Source organism: Sciurus vulgaris (genome assembly GCF_902686455.1).
Source record: "Sciurus vulgaris genome assembly, chromosome: 6".
Taxonomy (NCBI): Eukaryota; Metazoa; Chordata; class Mammalia; order Rodentia; family Sciuridae; genus Sciurus; species Sciurus vulgaris.
Genome location: NC_136466.1, coordinates 108,727,389 through 108,746,283, shown reverse-complemented (window position 1 = coordinate 108,746,283; position 18,895 = coordinate 108,727,389). Strand labels below are relative to the sequence as shown.

Genomic DNA, 18,895 nt, shown 5'->3' with positions numbered 1-18,895 from the left:
AGATTTGCAAAATCTATTTAATAGAATTTCTCCTTACATTCCAAGAATGACTTAAGAAGAAAGAACTGGTTGGTGTCTTTAAAGAGAGAATTTTGCAATGTAAATGTTAACTATTAGGTTAAAAATTTTCATCTGACAGAAAGGATACTTATGACCATGGACATCTGATTAAAAGAAAAATAACTAGAATAAATGAATCAGATGAAAACCATCTTTATTCGTTTACTATATGAATAACTTAAAGTTTGTGATCTCTGCCAATCCTTTTAACAAGAAGCTTTATTATTTTAATTTCAGTGCTGGGGGTTAAACCCAGGGCCTTTTTACATGTTAGGTAAGTGAGCTATGTCCCCAGCCAAGGTTTTAATGTTTGCAGTGCCCTAATATCCATTTTGTCTTTAAACTGACCATGTAATGAGTTACAAGATTTTTTTCCCCATTAGTTTACAGAAGAGTTTTCAGGAAGTGCCTTTTTTTTTTTTTTTTTTTCAATGCAGAGCTTGAACACACGGTTGCGGTAACACTGAGCTTTATCCCTTTTCCAGCCATTCTTGTTTTTATTTTGAGAAAGGGTCTCACTAAGTTGATGAGACCAGCTTGAACTTGCAAGCCTCCTGCCTCAGCCTCCCAAGAAGCTGGGATTACAAGCAGTATTTAAGCCTGTGTAGTAGTTTTGAAATTTCAAAAGACATCCATGCCCTCAAGAAGAAACACTCCAGTAAAAGTGTAGGACAAATGCAACTCTAGGAAGAAAAATGACAATGTTAAGAGGAAGTGTTCAAGTGCCACACTAAATTGAGAGCAGCCACATATTTTTCAGGGTGGCAGCATTTAACAAGATCAGGAAATGGTAGAATTTGAACTCCTGGCATTACACATTCATTATCCTAACCAGATGTGTTTTCATTTATTTTTAAAGTCCAGAGAAAAAGGAACTTGTTTTTCCTGTGTTTTATTCAGTTTAAACTTTCTATGAGAAATCTCTCCTCGTAGTTGCAAATTTAAATTTAAATTATAAAATGTGTGTCAAATATCTAATCACTGTTCTTCATCTCACATTCCTTGTTGAAGTTTCAGCAGGGAAAACACTTTTTCTTCTCTTGGTAGTGACAATTCTCCTAACTTTCATCATTAATTAACAATAAATAAACAACATTTCCCCTTACATTATTTAGTGGTATATAGTTGGTATATAGTTGTCCATGGTATTCCTTCAAATCCTTTTAATTCTGTAAGATGATAGAAATGTCCCCTCTTTCATCTGTTTCCCAGTTGTGCTTTTACTAAGCCCTCCATGGTGTCATGCCATCTGCTTCAGTGAGGCACCTTGTAGGAAATAGTTGCTAAATTTAATTATCAGATGTAGTGTCACGATGGCACTTCCTACAGTTTTCTTCTGCATCCTGTAGCATTTTCTCTGTAGGATCCAGAAAAGACCTTTCTCTGGTATCTCAGTGTCAAGGAAAGCTCTGCATCCCTTGAATAAATGGAACCTTTTAATCCCACTGAGGATTATGTAACAGACTTGTTTTCTTGCTTTAGCTGCCAGGCAGGCTAAGAGTCAAATACAGAATATCTACTCTGTTAGCTTCTTAGGGCTGCCAAAGTACACAAACTGAGTGACTTGAAACACCAGATATTTATTCTTCCATAGGTGTAGAGGTTAGAAGTCAAAATCCAGGTCAGTGGGATCATGCTTCTCAGTTTGAGAAAAATGTTTATGGAGATTGCCTCAAAGGCAGGAAATACTGAGCTGTGTACCTGGACCCCATTCTTTTGGTAGCAGAAAGAAATGGTTGTATTCCTCTGGGAGTCATCAAAAGGTGTTAGAAATTATTTTATAATTATCAGAGCTCTTAGGAAGACATGGCTTAGATATTTGTCCCAGAATTTTAACTCCTTTTCCGAGTCCATTAGTCCACCCTTCCATATTGTGATTTATGCATCTAGTCACCATAAACCACTACATCCCTAAGACTGGGGGAAGCTAGGAGGCAGTCAGGCAAACTCACCCTCTACTCTCTCCTGTGATTCTAAGATACCTCAGAAAGGCCCATGGTGCTCTTTCTAGCTTCTTCACTTAGTTCCACATTTGCATTTTCTCCAAACACAGTTGTGCAGATGACTGGACAGTGACAATCCAAACCTGCCTGCTGTGGAACAACACTAAGAAATATTTTTCGATGTGTGTTAGTGAATATTCGCTCGGGCCTAGTCGCCCTCGGAGCCCGATATACGGGCTGGGCTGGGTACCGCGGCCTGGGCCTAGGTGGCTTAACAGTAGCAACAGCGCGCAGCGGCGGCGGCGGCATGCGGGCAGCAGTAGCAGCGCAGCGGACTCGGGACAAGACTACACAGGCGCCCCAAAGCCCGCCGTAGGCGTTTAGAGAAAATGGCAGAACGATATTGATATTGAAGCAATGCTTGAGGCTCCTTACAAGAAGACTTGCCTAACGATATCTCACCTCTACTCCCATGAATTCACCTTTGATTCCAGTGTGAACTGTCAATCATAAGGGCGAGATGTGTGACAGAGGTGGCATCAAGCTCTTACAGTCCCAACCTCCAACGGAAATGGGCGAGATCTCAGGAATGGCATCGGTCACAGGAAATCGATAGTGGCTGGCTGCTAGCATGGCCACTTGGGCTTAGGCAGAAATAGAGCCATGGATGAGAACAAGTTGAGCAGTGCTAACGGCCATGAAGAACGTAGCAAAAAAGCTCAAAGTGCTTCATAACTACCTCAGCATCCTCACAACAGCTTTGTTAGAATACTTTGCATTTAAAATTAGATCTTCTTACATGGAAGAGGTCAAATCCAGTTATAGCAAAACACCTTTACAGCAGAGCCATATAACCAAAAAGTTCCAAAGGCCCAGACCAGTGGACCATTTACTTGCAATGATGTTCAGTACAAAATCCACTGCCACTAAAGACTTTGGAAAGTCCCATTTTAAGTTGTAACAGGATTTGACTATTAGAATGGATTTTGATAAGTTATTTAGTTAACTTAATACATGTTCTTTGAAGCTGGAATTTGTTACAGAGAAAGTATACTGGTTTCTTATAACCTTAAGTTTTTGTCTGGGCTTGTATGTAGAAGATTGTTCTTTTGTGAATGTCTTAGTACATTGTTGTCTTTTACCTGTCTGGGGTTGCCTTCAGATGTGGGCGGGAACTCATTTACAAAAGTCCTAGGAAGGCCTTAAGTTAATTAAAATTAGCCTCTGATTTTTAAGTCTTTTCTTTTGGCAAAATGTTTGGGGTCTGTGAGAGGTAACTACGGAGGTTGACTTACCTCTCGGCTACAGGCCGTCTGTGAGGAGAGCAAAACTTTATTAATGTTCTTTTCTTTGTGGGGGATAAATGGCTTTTACCTTGTCCCCTAATTTGAATTTTGTGTGTATACACACACACACACACCAACACACACACCACACACTTTTACTTTTGGTTTTTAACTATCTCACAGAATTTTGTGAGAGATCGTGTCAGGTTTTTGAGGCAAAATGGAATGTTATCTGTTGCCCTTCTGGGCATTGCTTTGACTTCTATATAAATAATAAGTGTAGCCTAATTTTCTGTCATGTGCTGCCTAGCATATACATTTCTGACCAGTCAGGTTGATTATCTTGAAATTTAGACAAAGTTTCTGCCTCCTTGGAAAGCTCTACATCTCCTGTGATTGGAGTGTGGGTTCAAGATTCCAGAAGGAGGAAAAAAGCAAGAGCAGAAGTCGCAGTCATGAACGAAACGAAAGCAAAAGTAAGGAACGAAAGCGAAGTAGAGATAGAGAAAGGAAAAAAGAGCAAAAGTCGGGAACGGAAGCGAAGTAGAAGCAAAGAAAGGAGACGAAGCCGTCAAGAAGTCGAGATCGAAGATCCGAGGACGCTACAGAAGTCCCTACTCCGGACCAAAATTTAACAGTGCCATCCGAGGAAAGATTGGGTTGCTCATAGCATCAAATAAGCAGACGACGGTTTCCCGAAGCAAAATCCATTCAGAAAAGACAAGAGCCCTGTGAGGGAACCTATTGATAATCTAACTCCTGAAGAAAGAGATGCAGAACAGTTTTCTGCATGCAGTTGGCAGCAAGAATTGACCAAGAGATTTGGAAGAGTTTTTCTCCACAGTAGGAAAGGTTCGAGATGTGAGGATGATCTCTGATAGAAATTCAAGACGTTCCAAAGGAATGCTTATGTGGAGTTTGTTGACGTTAGCTCAGTGCCTCTAGCAATAGGATTAACTGGCCAGCGAGTTTTAGGAGTGCCGATCATAGTACAGGCATCACAGGCAGAAAAAAATAGAGCTGCAGCAAGGCAAACAATTTACAAAAGGGAAGTGCAGGACCTATGAGACTTTATGTGGGCTCATTACACTTTAACATAACTGAAGATATGCTACGGGGGATTTTTGAGCCTTTTGGAAGAATTGAAAGTATCCAGCTTATGATGGATAGTGAAACAGGTCGTTCTAAGGGTTATGGATTTATTACATTTTCTGACTCAGAATGTGCCAAAAAGGCTTTGGAACAACTTAATGGATTTGAACTAGCAGGAAGGCCAATGAAAGTTGGTCATGTTACTGAACGTACTGATGCGTCCAGTGCTAGTTCATTTTTGGACAGTGACGAACTGGAAAGGACTGGAATTGACCTGGGAACTACTGGTCGTCTCCAATTAATGGCAAGACTTGCTGAGGGTACAGGTTTGCAGATTCCACCAGCAGCCCAGCAGGCTTTACAAATGAGTGGCTCTTTGGCATTTGGTGCTGTGGCAGAATTCTCTTTTGTTATAGATTTGCAAACACGACTTTCCCAACAGACTGAAGCTTCAGCTTTAGCTGCAGCTGCCTCTGTTCAACCACTTGCAACACAGTGTTTCCAACTTTCTAACATGTTTAACCCTCAAACAGAAGAAGAAGTTGGATGGGATACAGAGATTAAGGATGATGTGATTGAAGAATGTAATAAACATGGTGGAGTCATCCATATTTATGTTGACAAGAATTCTGCTCAGGGCAATGTGTATGTGAAGTGCCCGTCAATTGCTGCAGCTATTGCTGCCGTCAATGCATTGCATGGCAGGTGGTTTGCTGGTAAAATGATAACAGCAGCCTATGTACCTCTTCCAACTTACCACAACCTCTTCCCTGATTCTATGACAGCAACACAACTACTGGTTCCAAGTAGACGATGAAGGAAGATATAGTCCCTTATGTACATAGCTTTTTTTTTTTTTTCTTGAGAATTCATCTTGAGTTATCTTTTATTTAGATAAAAATAAAGAGGCAAGGGTCTACTGTCATTTGTATACAATTCCTGTTACCTTGAAAAAATAATGTTAACAGGAAAAAAAAAAAAAAAGAAATATTTTTCCCCCTAAAAGTCAGGTACAACTTTTTTTTTTTTTTAACTTGCTACGTCTCAATGAGAAGGGATGGGTGCTTTAGACTATTTTTCATTGCTGTAACAAAACACCCAAGGCTAATATTATAAAGAAGTAGGTTTATTTTAGCTCACAGTTCTGGAGGTTCAGGAGCATGGTACCTTCAACCTGCTCAGTTCTAATAGATGGCGTCACAATCATGGGAGCACCTGTGATGGTGGTGAGTGGCACATGGAAGAGAGAGTCAGAGGAGGTGCCAGACTCCCTTATAACCACCCATTCCCTCGAGAACTAATCCAGTCACGGGACTTGCATTAATTCCTTCCATGGGTGGCAGCCCATGACCTAACTACCTTTTACCAGGCTTCACCTTTTACCAGGCCCCACCTCTCAACTGTACTGGAGACCAAGCTTCCAGAAGAAATATGAGGCATCTAGGGAAATTTTGGGGAACACAAAAATCCAAACCAGAGTAAGGTAAGAAGAGAAAGAGAGAAAAGAAAAAGCAAAGCAATACAAGTGACAGTGGTAGGATTACTGTTCTTACTCACCCACTTACTGGTCCCTAGGTGAAGCTTATGTTTGGATGAGCAGAAGAGAGCAGAGCAGACAGAAGGACACAGGGAGGTGACCCTCCATAAACAGCCTGGCCCCAGAGAACTTTTCTACATTAGCTCATTTGTTCAAAGAGCTGACAGGGTGGGATTAGGGGTCCCTAGTTTTTTGTTTGAAGGACTGGTGTGGCTGGCCGGAGTGGACCTGCAGGCTTATGTCGCTGTAATTCCAGGAGTTCATCTTTCCAACTGTGGTCTGGACCACAGTCTGGTGGATGTGACCTGACACTAGTGATCAGACATTTCACACAAGTTTCAGAAGTTTTTAGGAACTCCTTTTGCTGATGGAAAAAGATTAACTTTCACAAAAGAGTGGCTGTATCTATTTTCTGAGATATTTATAAAGAACAACAACCTCCCCCAGCATTAAATTATTTTATTTTGTGTATATTTGCAACAGAAGTAGAGTAAATTATTGCCTGTGTATGTGTGGCTTTTGGGACAAGCAGAAGTCTGATTTATAGATACAGGGTTTATCACTGTGTTCTCTGAGAAACTATCAGAATGCTCTTTTGAATTGTGGTTTGGGTTGGGTCTCTTTGGAATGACCCAGCCTGCCTGCCTGGATTTGTGATTTAATCAATTCAAAATCTTTCTTTCTAACCAACCAGACATCCTACTAGCTCCTTGAGTCCCTGAAGACTTCTTAGGCTTCGTCATCTTATAAGGGTCTCTCCTCTGTGTAAATTTCTCTTGTCCTCTCAGTTACTATCCACTCTTAGCACATTGTCCCCTAGAAGCTAGCCCTGCCTTCATAGCTCCACTGTAATGATTTCAGTAGCAGTGTTTTAGTCAGCTGTTTCAGTGCTGTGACCAAAAGACCTGACAAGAACAATTAAGAGGAGGGAAAGTTCATTTTGAGGCTCATGGTTTCAGAGGTCTTAATCCATACATGGCGCACTCCATTCCTTGGGGCTCCAGGGGAGGCAGAAGATCATGGTAGAAGTGTGTGGTGGAGGAAAGCAGCTGGGAACACGGCACCAGGAAGCAGAGAGAGAGCTCCTCTCAACCAGGACACAATACATACCCCAAAGGCACATCCCCAGGGACCCATCTCCTCCAGCCCACACTACCTGCCTACAGTTACTACCCAGTTAATCCCTACTAGGAATTAATGAGCTGATTAGGTTAAGGCTTTCATAAACCAATCATTTCATCTCTAAACCTTGCATTGTTTCACACGTGAGCTTTTGGGGGACACCTAATATCTAAACCATAACAGGTAGCAATCAGATCTCATATTTTACATATCTCCCCCAACACCCTAAAGCCTTATATAATGCTGGGCAATTAGAAGGTCTCAGTATACTTGGGAGGATTGAAAATTCAACAGTAGAAGCAAGGCTGGGGATGCAGCCCAGTGGTAAAGTGTGTGTTAGGATGCACTAGTCCCTGAGTTTGATTCCTAGAATAATAACAACAACAAATCATGTGCTATATCACTTATGTGAGGTGCCAGGAGAAGTCGAATTTATAGAAACAGGAAGCAGAACGGTGGTTGCCAGAGGCTGGACAAGGAGTGGGGGACAGTTTTAAAGTGTACAGAATTGCAGTTTGGGAAGATGAAAGAATTCTGGAGGTGGTAACGGTTGTACAACAATGTGGATGAACCTAATGCCACCAACATGTATGCTTTCTAAAATTCTAGTTGTATCAGGCTTTTTGTTTAGATTTGTTTTTATAGTTTGTGTCTACAAAAGAACAGTCCAAATCTACTTCAAAGAAAGTTCTCGTTTCCCTCAGAGTGATGGTAAAAAGCTTAGTCATAAAGTGAGAGTGAGCAAGTTATTTAACATCTCAGATTCTCAAATTTTGTTTGGTTTTGTTTTTTATGTGTAAAATGGAGATAATAATAGTACCTACCTCCATAGGGTGGTGAGGATTAAATGAAATGAATTGCCTAAGATGCCTGCCTGCAGAGGACCTGAGGTGGAGGAGCTGGAAGGCATGGTAATTGGTGAATTGTTTAGGAATGGCTGCTGAGAATTCTTCCATTCTGTGACTTAAGTGTGGGTTGAGAATGGATACAGACCCCAGGTCCCTTGAAAAGGTGCCTTGTCTATGATGTGTGCTCCCACATACAACCAAAGCCCTGGAAGCCACCTGCGTGTTGGTAGGGGAACAGCCCCACCCAGAGTGGCAGAGCTTTCTCTCGGACTGACTTTCCCCACCAGGCAGAGACAAGCTGCCAGTGGCTCCTGGCCTCACAGGTCCCCAGCTGTGCTTCTTTCTTTAGTTCAAGTTTGAAAAATTTTAGTAAGGACTTGAAAAAGCACCAACTTGGCTGTTTTTCTCTTCTGGTAGTCAAGATGCCAGCAAAAAGGATGCTGGAAAACAGGAATGGTAGGTAAGGAAAAATGAGTGCCCACCTGCTCTGAGATGTGCTCTGGGCAAGCCCAAGAAAAAGCAATCACTGGCCCACCTCAGTGACCTTGTTCTCTATTGACAGTGACCTGTATGCCATGATATCTGTTTTCAGAAAACACTTCAAAGAGCGTTAAGTGTGTTCATCTTAAAAGCTTTCAAATTTACATCTAAAATTACTTGACCTTGGTCATATACAGGGAAATTTATCCAGTTGTGAAAATGAAAATGCTTAATGAAAAATACTTGAGATATAAGGCTGCATGAACATTTAATTTATACTTCCAAACAGAAGCTATTTTTATAATCCTATTTACTATGATATACTATAGTTATTTTTCTCCATGACTCATTATAATGGGATATTTTCCCCTTTTCTTCAAATAGTTCTCCACTTGAATATGACACAAAGTTCTTGTTTTTCCCATAAGTTACATATTTATAGTACATGGGAAAAGCAGAAATGCTGTATATCTCCTGAAGTTACTTCTGTATTTAAATCATAGAGAAAATTACTTAATAGGATGATAAACTTGGGACCTGTTTATGTAACTGGAGCAGAGCGGAGACCAGAACTCTGAATTTGATCCAGTCTGTTCTAAGCAGAATCCCACTGCTGACGGTATGTACCTGGGGAGGGGGCTGAGGGGACAGATGGGTACAAGCAATCAGGAGCAAAGGCAGAGAAGGACAATTGAGAACACAGGCTTTGACACCAAGTTTTGGGGGGTCCCTTCTTGCTATGCACTGGCTTTGAAACGTTTGGACAGCCTCTTGGCTGCTCTGTTCCTTTTGCTTTTTTCTCTGTAAAACTGAATAACAGGAGTTGTACTTAGGGTCATTACAAAAATTAAATAAGATAACATACGGAAACTCCCACCACAGTGTTTTGCATGGGAGAGAGTCATCAACAAACAATGCCTGAGGTTCCTGAGTTATAAAGAGGGGCAAGGGTGTGTTCTATTCCCTTACTTTTCTTCTCTGGTTTATCCCTGGGAACCCTGGTAGCTGAGGACAGATCTCCAGTTGGAAGAAATCGCCCTTCATTCTCCCCAAAAAGCTAAGAGGAATCCAAGGGTTGAGGGAGTCCCGTAAGCCTGCCTCATGTGAGAGGTTCTTGTGGGCCTGGCCCTCTTCACCTTGATAAGAAACCACCGACTGCTTGGGAGACGAAGGAACATCCTCAGCCTAATGGATGCGCCCTTTACAGGCGGAGGGCAATGAGCAGTACCCTCCAGAATTCATGTTGAAACTTAATCCTCAAGCAGTAGTATTACGAGGGGGGTCTTTAACGGTGATCAGATCATGAGGCGTCCCCCTGGTGAATGAGATTAAGACCTTTATAAAAGAGGCCTCACATGGCCTTGGGCCCTTTTTGCCTTTCTGCCCTCCACGCGGAAGGACGCGGCTGCCATCCCTTCTGGAGCACGTGGCAACAAGGACCGTCTTACAGCAGAGCCCCGCCGCCGCCGGGTGGTGAGTGTGCTGGGTGGGCCTTGTTCTTGGGCGTTTCAGCCTCCAGACCTGTGAGAAATACATTTCTATTCTTCGCAGATTACTCGGTTCGTAGCCATGTTAGACAGCTTCCACCATTATAATGAAATACCAGAGGCTACTTTGGAGAAAAGGAGATTTATTTAGCTCACAGTTTTGACGGTTCCGAGTCCAAGTGTCTCATGTTAGCAAGGGCTTGGGGAAGGCTGTCCCTGGACTGCATCGCCGCATGGCAGTGGTGGGAGCAAATAATCACCTGTCCATCGAGGAGCAGAGGGAGGGTGGGGCTGAACCCCGGGTTCCACAGCAACCGTCTGGAGAGGGTTACCAAGGAGTCCGGGAGAACTGCCTTCTAGGGTATGCCCCCAGCGACCTAAGGACCTTCCGCTAGGCCCCATGCCCCAAAGGCTCCGCCAGCATCGCCTCGTGAACCAATCAAGATGAACCCTTAGAGAACATAATTAAACAAGCAAACCAAACGCAAACCACAGCCATGGTATTCCTGTAGCAACAGGAAAGGACTAAGGAAGACAGGCAGCTAGTTGAGAATTCAAGAACCTGGTTATATGTTTTTTTGCAGTGCTGGGAATTGAACCCAGGGCCTTGTGCTTGCCAGGCGAGCACTCTACCAACTGAGCTATATCCCCAGTCCATGTTTTGGTTTTTAGTGAGTACTAGAATGTACCACTTTTTGTGGTACATTTTATATATATATATATATATATATATATATATATATATGCTTCCGTTTTAAATGTATAGTTTGATGTGTTTTGAAAACTGTATGTAGCAGGTGAAAACACAATTGAGATACAAAACATTTCTGTAACCTTGAATTCCCTTATATTCTGTTCAATTAATTTCCTCTTCTTCCCATCCCTTAGCAAACCCTGATCTGCTTTCTATCATTATAGAAAAGTTCGCATTTACTGGAATTTTTTTACCAATGGATGTGTCAGGCTTCTTTCATTTACCGTACGTGCAGGTTGTTGCACGTTATCAGGGGAGTTTTCCTTTTTATCCCTGAGTTGTATTCCATTCTGTGAATGTGCCACAATTTGTCCATTCCCTTGACAAACATTTGAGTGGTTTCTGGTTGGGGTATATTATGTATACATTAAAGAACTACTGTGAACATTTATGTAAAAATCTTTGTGTGGGTACAATTTTACATTTCTTTTTGATAAATACCTGAAGTGGGATTGATGGATCATATGGTAAGAACAAGTTTAAATTTAAGAGAAGCTGCCGGAGTGTTTTCCAAAATAGCAGTAATGTTTTATTCCTGTAAAACAGCTGACAAGCCGGGCGTGGTGGTGCATGCCTATAATTCCAGCGGCTCAGGCAGCTGAGGCAGGAGGATCATGAGTTCAAAGCCAGCCTCAGGAAAAGGGAGGTGCTAAGCAACTCAGTGAGACCCTGTCTCTAAATAAAATACAAAATAGGGCTAAGGATGTGGCTCAGTGGCCTAGTGTCCCTGAGTTCAATCCCCGATACCAAAATAAAAATAAAATAAAATAAGATACCTAAGAAGAACAACTTAAGAGGAGGAAAAGTTTATTTTGACTCATGGTTTCAGAGGTTCAGTCCATGGTTGGCCTATTTCATTGCTCTGGGCCGTTGGTGAGGGGGAGCATCGTGGCAGGAGGGTGTGGCAGAGGAAAACAACTCCTTCATAGCAACTGAAAAACAGCAGGTGGGGAAGGGGCTGCAGGGAAGATAAACCCTTCCAGGGTACCCTCCAGTGACCCACCGCCTTTGACCAGGCCCCACCTGCCTGCAGTTACTACCCAATTAGTCCCTTCAAACTAGTATGCACCAATTAGGTTATAGTCCTCATTCATAATCTAATCATTTAATCTCTGAATATTCCTGCATTGACACAGGAACTTTTAGGAGACACCTCTTGTCCAAACTACAGTAGGTGTGAAATAGTGTTTAACTCGCATTTTCCTTACTGATGTTCTAAGGTCATAACAAGTGCTTATTAATCATTCATATTCATCATCATCCTTTGTGGAGTGTCTTCAAATATTTTGGCTCTGTTTAATTGATTTCTCTCTTCATGGTTGAATTATGTTAGTACTTTACATATTCTACATATAAGTTATTTGTCAGATATATACATTGCAAATATTTTTCTGTGACTTTCTTTTAATTTTCCTAATAGTGTTTTTGGGTGAGCAAAAGGTTAATTTTGTAAGAGACAAATTTATAAATTATGTCTTTACTAGTTTGTGGGTTTTACCAGGCATCTGCCTATAATTCTGGGGACTTGGGAGGCTGAAGCAGAAGGATTGCAAGTTTGAGACCCGCCTGGGCAAATTAGTGAGACCCTGTCTCAAAATAAAAGTGAAAAGAGCTGTGGATGTAGCTCAGTGGTAGAGTACCCTGGGGTTCAATGCCCAATACAGAAAAAAAGAGTGTGAGTTTTATGTCCTATGTATAAAATATTTGTCTATATCAAAGTTGCAAATACTTTCTCCTAGGACTTTAATAGTTTCACTTTTACATGTTGTCTGTTATCATTTTTAATTAATTATTGAATATGCTATGAGATAAGGGTCATACTTACATTTTTTACATAGATAACCAATTGTACCAGGACCATTTACTGAAGTATCACTTCTCCCCATTGACATGTCTTGACACCTTTTTCTTTTATTTTTTTCAGTTGTCAATGGACCTTTATTTTATTTATTTATATGCGGTGCTGAGAATTGAACCCAGTGCCTCACACATGCTGAGCAAGCACTCTACCACTGAACCACACCCCAGCCCATTTGACACCTTCTTTGATAATTACCATATATACATACCCCCCCACACATATATGTAAGCCAAAATGTATATACACACACATATACATACATATATATATATATATACACACACATTCACACACACACACACACACACACACATTTCTGGACAGTCTCTATTTTATTAATCCTCTTGACTATAACTTTGAAGTTATCTCACATTATCTCTCTATCTCTCTTTCTCTCTCTCTCTCTTTTGACTTGGGATCTCATCATCTTACCCAGGCTAGTCTCAAACTCACACTGTTTATATAAAACTGTAGTTTTATATAAAGTCTTAAAATTGTTATGGTTATATTAGGTTTTTTCATTTTCTAATAAAGTTTAGAATCAGCTTGTCAAGTTCTAAAAAAATCTGCTGGAATTTTGATTGGGATTGTGTTCAATCTTTGAATCAATTTAGGGAGAATTGCCAGCTTAACAATATTGAATCTTCAGATTCATGAACATGATATATGTCTCTATTTAGGTCTTATTTAATTTTTTAGCAATGTTTTATAGTTTTCAGTGTATAGGTCTTACAAAAATGTGTTAAATTTACCCCAAAATATGTCATGTTTTTTATGGCATTTTAAACGGAATTGTGCTTTGAATTTTATTTAATAAGTGTTCATTACTGATATATAGTAATACAATTGAGTTTATATATTGACCTTGTTCTTATGACCTTTCTAAATTCACTTATTTGTTCTGGTAGTTTTTTTTTTTTTTCTTTTTGTAGATTCCTTTGGATTTTCTAACACAATAGTGTTATCTGTGAAAAAGATTGTTTTATTATTTTCCTGTCCAATATCTATGCCTTTTCTTTCCTTTTCATACCATCTTTGCAATGGTTAGGACTTCCAGTGAAATACTGAGTAGAATTGACGAGAGTTGGTATCCATGCCTGTTCACCACCTGAAGGAGAAATATTCCGTCTTTCACCATTAAATGTGATAATTACCTGTAGCCTCTTCACAGATGTCATAAAATAAAGTTTGCTTTTAAATATTACAGTGCTCTGCCGATTTTAAACAAAGTCAATGATAAAATATCTTTGGTTGGTCTAAGTTCCAAACAATTGCTAAAGTTACTATGGAGTTTAATTAGTTTATATATGTAAACTTCAAATGTATACCCGTCTATCGATTACTCTTTAGTAATTGTATTATATGTGGAAGTTAATTAAGAGAATTCCCAGTTATATAGTTGTCCTGTTTCTCCCCCTCCTTGGTACTTCCCAAACTAACCCAGCTGCATTCTTTCTTTGGAGAAGAAATTTGTAAGAGATTGAAATCACTCCAGCTTGCTTTGGGTGCAGTTTGTGACTCCCTCCCCTGAAGTACCTATGTTCCTGCGTTTATACTGTGGAGTCCAAATAAACAATTACAGCACAATGATTCCAAAGATGAGGGAACAGAGCTTCAATTCATCACTACATGACCAGGGGGTTTTGTGTTTATAATTAAAAGAGTAAAACTGTTAGTTTCAATATTTTTGTTTGGTAAGTGCAAATTTTCATTCTTACATGAAATATTTTACTGATCGGAGTCATATCCTTAAACGTTTACTCACTTTAATTGCTATCCTTGTTGTTATTTAATTGTAATATTATTCATTTCTACAGCAGACAAATATGTAGATCCAGGGTGTTTAAAATTAATGGACTGAAAATGATCACTCATTACTTTTACATGTTCATACTATAGTATCTTCATTTTTTAAACTTTTTGTTTTGTTAGCATACATATATGCACAACATTCAATAAAAGAAAGCTTTTATTTTCAGCATTTGTATGTGTGTGTGCTGGGGATTTAACCCAGAGGTACTCTACCATGGAGCTTTGCCCCCAGTCCTCCTTTTATTTTTCTTTTCAAACAGGGTCTTACTGGGTTGCAGAGGCTGGCCTTGAACTTGGAATCCTCCTGCCTCAGCCTCCAGAGTAGCTGGTATCAGAGATATGTGTCACTCCCAGGTTCACTATTTCTTTCCTGGTCATTGTTATTCATCTTAGGTTCCATTGCAAGGATAATTTTAGTATAGAGAAGGGGGAGGTGCTTCATGGGTCAGCTTCTGGGTCAGGGGGTGGAGCCTATGCAAGACCAGCCTCTGGTAGTTATCTGCCTATGAGTCTAAGAGTGTGCTTGCTTGTGATGAAACATTTTGGTGTTTTTTCTTAGGCAGGGACACAAGTAAGACAGATGTATTAATGATGAACAGTTTTGTAAACTTCTAGACTGAAGACCCTGAACTGAGATCAAGACTTCCCTGTCACCATATCTTCTACTTTTCACTTCTTAGGGGTGAGTGAAGCAACCTCAGTGATTTGAGGCTCTGGTTCTGAGATTCAGTGAGTCTCTTACTGCAAGAGATATAAAAGGTTAGTATTACTGTTCTTGTCGTTTGTATTAATGAACCAAGGAAAGGCGCTGGAGACTTTGATCAATGGAGCAGGAAGGACAGTAAGGCAGTTAAATATTTAAACATTGTTAAATGGCAAACTAACGAGTCTTGTCTTCAGCTATTTTACTTGTGCTCAGCCCCATCACAGACTGTGATCTTTTTTTCAGGTAGAGCGTAGACTCTACTGTTGGTTAACCAATGATATGTTGGGCCTGGAGACTTCTCCTGGATGCTCAACTCAAACCTACCTCTGTGTGAGCTGAGGTGGCAGAGACAGAGATTCATGCCTGATGCTGTCCTGTTACTGGCAGAGGCATGTTCGTTATCAGAGATCAGAGCTTGCCAAAGGTGTTCATGGATCACCTACTTCAGAATCACTTGGAGGACTTTCAGAACTACCGAAACAAATCTAAGAACTCAGGAATCTGCCCTCAGTCAAGTTTGCCAGTTGATATAACGCATCCTGAAGTTTGAGCACCATGCACATAGAAGGATGGCCAAGGCAGTGAGGATTTGAAAATGCTGAAAATAGAAATGAATTACTAAGACATATTTTAGTGCCTTTGTTATCACAATATCTTTAATTATTAGATGACTGATGCTTTGTCCTCTAAACATCCTTCTACAAAATCAGAGGCTATTTTAAGTAAGCTATAAGACAAAAGATATATAACTGATATGACAAATTGTAAGGTGATATTCATTGCATGGACTCCATGGCCTGAATGAAAACTTAGGGAAACTGTGGGTTGTTGTCTGAGCAGATTTACATTGGGGGCTTGGCAACCGAAGCTTAATAGCTAATTACATGGACTGCCAGGGAACAGTGGGTAATCTGCATCCCAGTTTCATATTGGTTATGTCATAATTGCTACTTGTCACAGGACAGCAAGGCATCAGAAATGGATGCAAGTTGTGGCCTTCTAGAGAAATTCCAAAATGCTGCTCTGCACATGGGAGAATGGGTGCCAGTGTCAACCATGGATGGAGATTGACTCAGTAGTTTCAAGGGCTGCACAGTGTTGCCTTTGAATCATGGAGATAGCAGGAATGGCCTCTAGCTGATCCCTTTTACTGGGCCATAATGCACTCAATTATTTCAGACAGCCATCACCTTCTCTGACCCTATCTCCCATTTAGCTGATTTCCTTCGGTAGTTAGGTATCACACAGAGTTTCTGTAATTCCCTATGTCAAAAACATTTGACAAGATTCAACACCCATTCAAAACAAAAGTTCTTAGCAATCTTGGATTAGGAGGAACTCTCTTAACCTAATAAGGGGCATCTGAAAATTCTGCAAGTGGCATCATACTTAATGGTGCAAGACTGAGTGCTGTGATTGCTGCAGTTGCTCATGCTCCACCACTGGTTGTAGGACTATCAATAGATGCCCCAGGGAATCTCCTGTGTTCCAGACATAGTCATCCCTGCACACATTACATACAGTAGCCTCAGCTGTTTATGATAATCAGAGTCAGTTACTCTTTTCAGTCTGGTAACATCTTTCTTTACTTGCCAGTCTGAGACCATGAGCTGCTCAATGTTTACAGATGGTAACCAGAGCCTTAATTTGTGTGGAAGCTCTGACATTTCCTCTAGTGAACATGTTGCTACCTCAAAGTGGGGCAATTAATTCAGCAGAATCTAAGCTTGTGGGAATGGGAAACAAATTGTTAAGTGGATCATGAGAAGTAATGGTGAGAGAGGTCAATTCTGTTTCTACCTCATGTTTCCTGGACTAATATTCTAGACATTGGGGTCATAGCACCATATATCAGCTGTAGTTTAGCATATATACAATATTCTGCAGGACAGTGTCAAAACCAACAGGACGCTGTTTCTGAGATGACAAGAAAAGGTCTTTTCAAGAATGTCTGCTTTCAGTCATGAGAGAGTAAGCCAGTCTTGAATTATATTTTAAATGTAAACAAGTAGAAAACTTAATGAAATGTAGGAAATAATTATTTTCAGACATTAGACAAGAAGCAAACAAGATGGTAACCCTGTGATGAGGAAAATGAAAGGCGCAAACATACCATGGCACTGTCTTTCTGCCTGTGGGGGGCTCCAAGGCAGTGATTCAGGGAGAGCAAATCATATAAAGTGTAGCAGTTCTCACCAAGTTAAATGGACAAAGGTCATTGTTTGAGAAAACCAAGGTACCTATGATGTATAAGGCAGTGTATTTGAGAAGGAGAATTAACAAAAACAGAGCAGGAGGCACTTTTATAGCAATTCCCTTGAGTCTTGTCTGAACACCAAACTACTCAGGAATTAGGTGCATGCCTGTAACCCCAGAAACACGCAAGATAGAGGCAGGAGGATTGCAAGTTCAAGACCAGCCTGGACAATTTAGTGAGACCCTGTCTCTAAATAAAAAAAATAAAAAGGGCTGAGGATGTGGCTCAGTAGTAGAGTGTTCTGGGCTCAATCCACAGTATTCTCTAAATAAATAAACAGACAAAAGTAAAAGAAAATAAGATAAAGGAAAAAAAGAAAAAAAGAAATTAGAACTTTCTGAATCGAAATACAGAAAGACTGAGAAAACAGCATCAATGAGTGTAGAATAGTATTGAATCATCTGTGCATTTGATCTATCAGAAGAAAAGAGAAGAAAAATGTTTTAAAGAGTGATAGAAATTTTCTAAATTCTTCATATCTGTTAGGATGCTATCGTTTCCTAAAAAAGAGAAATAACTAGTTTTGGCAAGGATGTAGATAAGTTGGAAATGTACATTGCCGATGGGAATGTAAATTTGTGCAACTTATGGTAAACAATTTGATGTTTCTCAAAAAGTTAGACATAGAATTACCGTATGATCCAGAAATTTCACCTCTAAGTATACAACCTAAAGAATTAAAGTAGGGACCCAAAATGGTGTTTGTACATCTATGCCCATAGAAGCATTTATTTGCAAAAGCAACAATGCAGAAACAACCCAATTGTCAAAACAGATAAATGGATGAACAAAATACGGTATACATGTGCAAGAGACTTATTCATTTTTTTTAAAAATGAAATTCCAATACATGCTATAGCATGGATGAACCCTGAAAACATGCCAAGTGAAATAAACCAAACACTAAAGGAACAATATTGTCTAAGGAAAGATATTGTATGATTTCACTAATGTGAATTTCATAAAGACAAAGTAAAATAAAGGTTGTGAGGAACTGGAGGAAGAGGAGAGTGGGGAGTTACTGCTTAATGGGCACAGAGTTTTAATTTGGGATGATGAAAAATCTCTGGAGGTGGAGGGTGCTGATGGCTGAATGACAGTTTGATCATACTTAATGACGTTGAATTGTAAGCTTAAAATGGATAAAATTTTATGCTCTTTGCTACAATAAAGTCCTTAAAAGTTAGTCACTGTTGTTCAAGAATAAATTGTGATTATTTGCAAGTATAGGTTATTTGGTGATGATGTTAAAAATCAAAGTCCTTGATGGAGTTCAGTTCTGTAAAATGGCATCTATGGGACTCCTATAATTTTTAAAAAATAAATTTAGTTGTAGATGGACACAAAACCTTTGTTTTATTTATTTATTTTTTTATGTAGTGCTAAGGGTTGAACCCAGTGCCTCACATGTGCTAGGCAAGTTCTCTACCACTGAGCTACAATCCCAGCCCTCCTATAATCTTTTAAAAACATAAATGCTTATAGAAATTTAAATTACAATTGCCCCTATGAATTCCTGATGAATACTTTCTGAGATCTGTCATAAATGAATAATCAAAAGAAGAAAAAATAAAATCGACTCTGATATTTCCATGTCCTTGAGTTTCTGGCTCCTCCCTCAGTGCTTTGCCAGGCTCCAGCATCTGGATT

At 39.9% G+C, this 18,895-nt stretch overlaps 1 pseudogene across 1 annotated transcript; it reads left to right on the top strand.

Moving 5' to 3' along the window:
* Positions 1–4,064: 4,064 nt before the first annotated feature.
* On the top strand, positions 4,065–5,335 carry LOC306664904 (RNA-binding protein 39-like; annotated as a pseudogene). Its single transcript has one exon. The product of its transcript is annotated as an RNA-binding protein 39-like (transcript).
* Positions 5,336–18,895: the final 13,560 nt, after the last annotated feature.